We start from the raw sequence: 6000 nt of genomic DNA, 5'->3' as shown, positions 1-6000 counted from the left end.
ATTCAACAACACAAAGATGAGCTCAAATACGATCACCAAAATAAGACCGAGAAGTGGATTGCAAACGAGCATACGAAGACGTTTCCAGAGTGGTTTAGGAATATTGTCTTACGATGTACTCGATCAAACCGGGTGATGACATCTCTCCTAGGTTACTACGTCTTGGTTTAGGTCCAAATGCCAGGGTCACCTTTTACAACAGTTTTGCCATTAATGGATATACTTTTTACACCCGCGAGCAAGATGAGTTGAGCACAATGCAAAATAGTGGTGTGAGTTCTGAATTTGAGGCAATGCACTTTGCTACTTCAAAAGATAAAAAGCCTATTTGGGGAAAATGCCTTTATTATGGTGTTATTCAAGAAATATTGGTACTAGATTACATTGATTTCACAATGCCTTTTTTTCGATGTAACTGGGTTGATAACAACATCCATTGTGTCCGAAAGGATAAGATGGGATTTACGTTGGTCAATCTGGGTAAGGTTGGCAATAATAAGGATGATCCTTTCATAATGGCATCCCAAGCTAAACAAGTGTTCTATGTCACCGATCCTATGGATAAGAAGTGGTCTCGTTGTAATTGTCTATAAGGAGTAGAAGGAGTAGTCCATCCGATAATGGTGATGATGATCGGGATGTCGTTTTTGAGGGAATGGATCAGTCTACCACTGTATCTTATTTCGACGATGTTGACACTGATCATGAGGACACTGAAAGCATCTATATGCGTGATGACCATGGTGAAGGTATTTGGGTTAACGAAGAAACTATGACATCCAAGAAACGTCCCCGATTCTGAGATAGTTCATCAGGACACAGTGATATGGACGACCAACATTTTGAGTCATTTTCAGACCAATAATTTGATGGCTTAATTTGCATGGCATGGTAAATCCTGTAGCTTAGATATGCAGTAAGCATGCATGCTGGTGTTGTCTTATTTTCTTGATCTTATTATTAGATGTGGATGTTTGGTGTTGAAATTTTGAATAATGTTTAAAGATATGGTGCTTCATTACATAAAGATGTATTGTTACAGTTTGATTGTAATGGAATTGATAATTTTTTAAAAAAAAAGGTTCAACAATAACAACGGTTATATTTAAATTACCCGTTGTTAATACGTTCAACAACGGGTGTAGTACCTCTACCCGTTGTCAATGATTTTTTTGACATATTTCATTTTGGCGCAAATTTGGTGAAAATATATTACAACGGGTATATTTTAACCGTTGTAATAAATTTTTGACAACGGTTGACTTTTATTGACCCATTGTTATTAACATATAACAACGGTTCTTCTTTGAGCACCCGTTGTCAATAGTTTGTCTTAATAAAAAACTAATTTAGAAACCCATACAGCATGCCATACACAAACACACACAACATTATTAGTTCAACCGTTGATATCCTGAGTTAATTCTTCTCTCTTCCTCGCTTTCTACATTCTCGTTGCCGGTCGTCGCCCAATTTCCGACGCCCAGATTCCGTTGCCTTCCCTTATCATCCTGCTCGTTCTCTTTATCATCATCATCAGGTATGTTCACTTTAATTTTGTGTTTCGTCATTAGGGTTTTAAGACGATCATCTTGTTTCTTTTTCATGCATCTGTTTGTTTTTCGCTTCTTTGTTATCTTTATCATCCCGCATCATCTACTTCACTCCTCTTATTAGGGTTTAGAATTTTAGAAGCTCAATCTGTTGTTTTAAATTTTCATTCCTATTAGGGTTTAGGGTTTTAGATAATACTCTGCATGTACGTTGTTAAGTTGTTCATTTCCTATATCATTCATATTTGGGTTTTAGGATTATCATGGGTGAAAAACGTAAAAGAAGTCAAAAGAATAATAAGCCTGGTGATAATAAGCCTGGTGAGAGGGGTGCTACGAAGTGCCAGAAAGTCCTTGCAGCTATAACCGCTAAACAGCCGTTCAAAATAACATGGAGTGAGATGGGTTTCCCTACTGTTCCAAATGCGGGTCTTTTCTCCAGTTGGATTGGTACTTGCACAAGATAGTTTGTGCCTATCCATTTAGATGATTTTATAAATTTGAATCCAAAATTGGCGGAGTTATACTTGGCTCGTGTAAAGGAAGGCTTTATTATACCCGATGAAAGTCATGATCCGTATTTAATGCATAAGGCAGCGGATGTCCACAGGCAGTGGAGGTGTGACGTTGCTAGGGATTGGTTGTATGTGGACAAGGCAACGGGGTTGATGCGTAAGATCCCACAGGAAAACAAGTGTCCCACCATCAAGCAGGAACAATGGGATCTTTTCAAAAAGATGAGAACTACTGAGAAGTTTCAGGTTAAATATCCTCGCCTTTTAACGATTTACCTATCATTTTTTTAATTAATGAGTCCTTTATATAATCTTTTTATTATCTCATCTACTTGCGCTTTTTTTTAATTATTTGAAGGCCGTTAGCAGAAGAAATCGTGCTAACATTTCATGCAAGAAGGGGAAATGGTATGGTTCTCGAGGCGGTTACAGAAAGATAGAAGAGAACCTCGTAAGTAGCATGCATTATTCCCCTGTGAGACTTTATTTTTTTAATCACACTTGGACTTGCATTGATACACATTTACGTGTATAAATGTTACCATGTTAATGTGTAGGTGGCAAAGGGAGTGAAAGAGGTGGATCGGCATGTAACTTATAAAGAAGGGCACACGCCTAAAGGATCCCGGTCGCGTGACAAATATGATGAGGAAGTGTTGGCCAACATAGTAAGCATTATTTTATTAAGACGAGTTCATTACTAACTTTATTATTTTAGTCACAAATATAATTTGAAGTTTATTTAATATATTATAGGACAACGTATTGAAAGAGGTAGAAGAAGGGAAATTCACTCCCAGTGGTCGTAATGACGTTCTTGCTAGAGCGATCGGCCGACCCGAACATCCAGGTCGTTTGAGGGGCGTCCCGTTACAGGTTGGAGTAACGAAATATTATGGGAAAACTGCCTAGATAAAGAAGAAAAGGAAGACTAAGTCTGAGAAGGCTGACATGGTAACATTTATTCTATTATTTTCATTTAAGTTCAATTCACATGTTATTGTTGGGATAAAAATTGCTGACACATTACATTCTTGGCAAGCAGCTTCAGTTAATGGCATCCGTACTACTAAAGCTGAATGCTGGAGGTAAGCTTTCCGAATAAGAAGTGAAGATGATGGAGGATGTCATTTCTAAAAGGGGGTAATAATAAGGTACAACAGATTGGTCAAGAGGCCGATACTACCTTGGCAATACATGAGAAGGAAGTATCGGTCAACGAAGCCGATCAGGTACCTAATAATGCTTCTAAAGTTGTAACAACTAAAGCCGATCAGGTACCTAATACTTCCTTATTTTTCTTTTCTTTTTTTTTTTGGGTAAGATCAGGGGGTGTGTTCCCTGCCAGCTCTAATGCTATAACTTCTGACATGGTGCCATTGGTTAATTTTATTAGGTAAATAATGGGTCTGAAAAGGAGATGCAACTTGAGAAGACGGCTGATGGAAAACAAAGATACATCCCCTTCAAGTCGGTTCCTGTTTTCAGTAAGGTATGCATGAAGTGTTTAATTAGTTAAATTTATATGAATGCTGAAGTTTGTGCAAAAATCGGCCCGAGACAGAAAGCGTTTTTGCAAAATCTTTTGAATTTCAAGCGTTTTGCAAAGATATAATAATGTATGTGTATATTCTTCAGGCCGTAAACAAGAGGCCAGTTATTCTTGCTGACCCTAAAACCGAAAACTCACATGTGCGTGTTGGCCGGGGTCTCGTAGAAATGCACACCAAATCTGCACCCGCGGAAACTGTAGTTTATGGCGAAAAACTTTTGCCGAATCATACCAAAGTAGAGATAACTACAGTCTTACCAGGCCATGAAAACTTGCAAATCGTCTGTCCCAGTTCGTGACGACATTACCATTTGGGAGATGCGCTTGGAAGTTTCATCCAATGGCCTGAAACTCACATCTACTTGGCTCGGACGTCTCCGCTCGAAGCGGAAAGCGAGTTGGGGTTAGAAGAAATACCTTTATATATATGTTAAATTTTTAATTGTTGAATGTTTTTATATGTTAAATTTATATGTTATTTTTTTTTTGTAGAGAACAAAAAAGCCGGCTTTGGCGGATAAGCCTAAGTCCACAGACATGCCAACGACCTCGTCGAGACAACAACTTGATGAGGTATTTAATTAACTTCTCCATTTTTTTAAAAACCTCGCTCCCTTTATTTATATTTTGTCTGTATTTATAAAAAGCATGGTAATTTTGTGTAGGGGTCAAAAAAAGACCGATAAGCCTAAGTCTCAGTCTTACTCGCTACTACTACCTCATCATTGAAAGTTAGGAGTTTAAACGACACACAATATAAAGGGAAGGATTACATGGGATATGTAAGAACGGTGACGATGAGGAAACTGCATGAGGAGTCTGGCCATCGCATAGCCACCGATCAATTGATAGTTATTCCGCTCGAGGAGGATATTCTAGGGGTTGAGCGCCAAGCACTTCTATCATGGGATATGCTAGCCGTATGGGCTGGTCTAGACCAGATTGATATCCAACACGTATTTGTTTGGATGAAGTAAGTTTCTTAATAAATAATTTCATATTCTAATATTCTGACTACTAGATAGTGTTTTAAATACCGGAATTAATACCGTAATAATGTAGGATATTGAAATTGAGAGTGATCCCCGAGAAGAATATTCCATCTGATCAATACGGATTCCTGTGCCCCTTTATTTTATCTTTATTTATTGCGTATTTCTCGTTCCAACAACGGGTAGATTATATTGCTCAGCAATTGGCGACAACCAAGAAGCTGATTTTTGGCGCTTATAATGAAAAAGGGTAATAAACAAATTAATATTACGTTTCCCCCTACAATTGCATTTTCATAACTAATATATGTACTTGTTAATAATGATGATGTCTCTTGATGATGTACGACTCATTGGGTGCTAGTGACCATCATGCCGACAAGGAATAAAGTTTTCTGGTTGGACTCTTTACATCATCAACCAAGCGAGACTTTTAAGCACTTGATTAATATGTAAGTTTATAATACTGATTTATTTATAATAACATTAAGTTTCAATTTTTATTTATAGAAAAAAGCTCATTTTTGCCCCTAAAAAAATGAGTTTCGCCTCCTTTTTATTTTTAAAAAAGGGCCTTTGAGAAGAAAAGAGCAAACGAGCAGGATCAACCCACGAAAGATTCTGATGTTGGCCCTGATTTTATTACGATAACAGGGGTACGTGCTCAAATACAATAACATTAAGTGCAAAATCTGTGTTTAATACTAATACAATACCTAAAGTTCAAGATTCTGATGTGAGCCTTCTCTCGTCTGTTTGTTTTTATGTAATAATAGGCCCCTCGCCAGCCGAATAGCATACAATGTGGATACTACGCTTGTCGGTTCATGTTGGAGATTATTAGGCGAAGATATATCATTATTTCAGAAAAGGTTAGTAATTTAATAATGTGTTTATTACTTTTTTTAAATTAGAGCTAATGTTGTCTTACTTTCGCTATATATACCATGATGTTGCTAATGTTGTCTTGCTTTGTCGCTATATATACCATAATGTCTTCTCTTTGTTTTTTCCAAGATGCAATCAACCCGTCAACAGATTGAGCAAGTACTCAAGTATAGATATAGACGAGGTAAGAGACATGTGGGGCAACTACGTCTTAGAATATAGAAATGCATGATACTCAGAGTTTAGATCAACTTATTAGTAAATTTTTTGTTGAAGTTAGGGAATGATTAGTTCATGTAAATTCAACTCCTTAAGTATATATATATATATATATATATATATATATATATATATATATATATATATATATATATATATATATATATATATATATATATATATATGATGATCTTCTTTGTTGTGGTTGAATTGAATCTATTGAGTTCGATGAACCCATTTGTGATTTATCTTTGTCTTTGGTATATGGTGTCTTTGATATA

The sequence above is a fragment of the Silene latifolia genome, chromosome 4, assembly GCF_048544455.1.
Source record: "Silene latifolia isolate original U9 population chromosome 4, ASM4854445v1, whole genome shotgun sequence".
Classification (NCBI taxonomy): Eukaryota; Viridiplantae; Streptophyta; class Magnoliopsida; order Caryophyllales; family Caryophyllaceae; genus Silene; species Silene latifolia.
Note: the sequence above shows the minus strand (reverse complement) of the source record.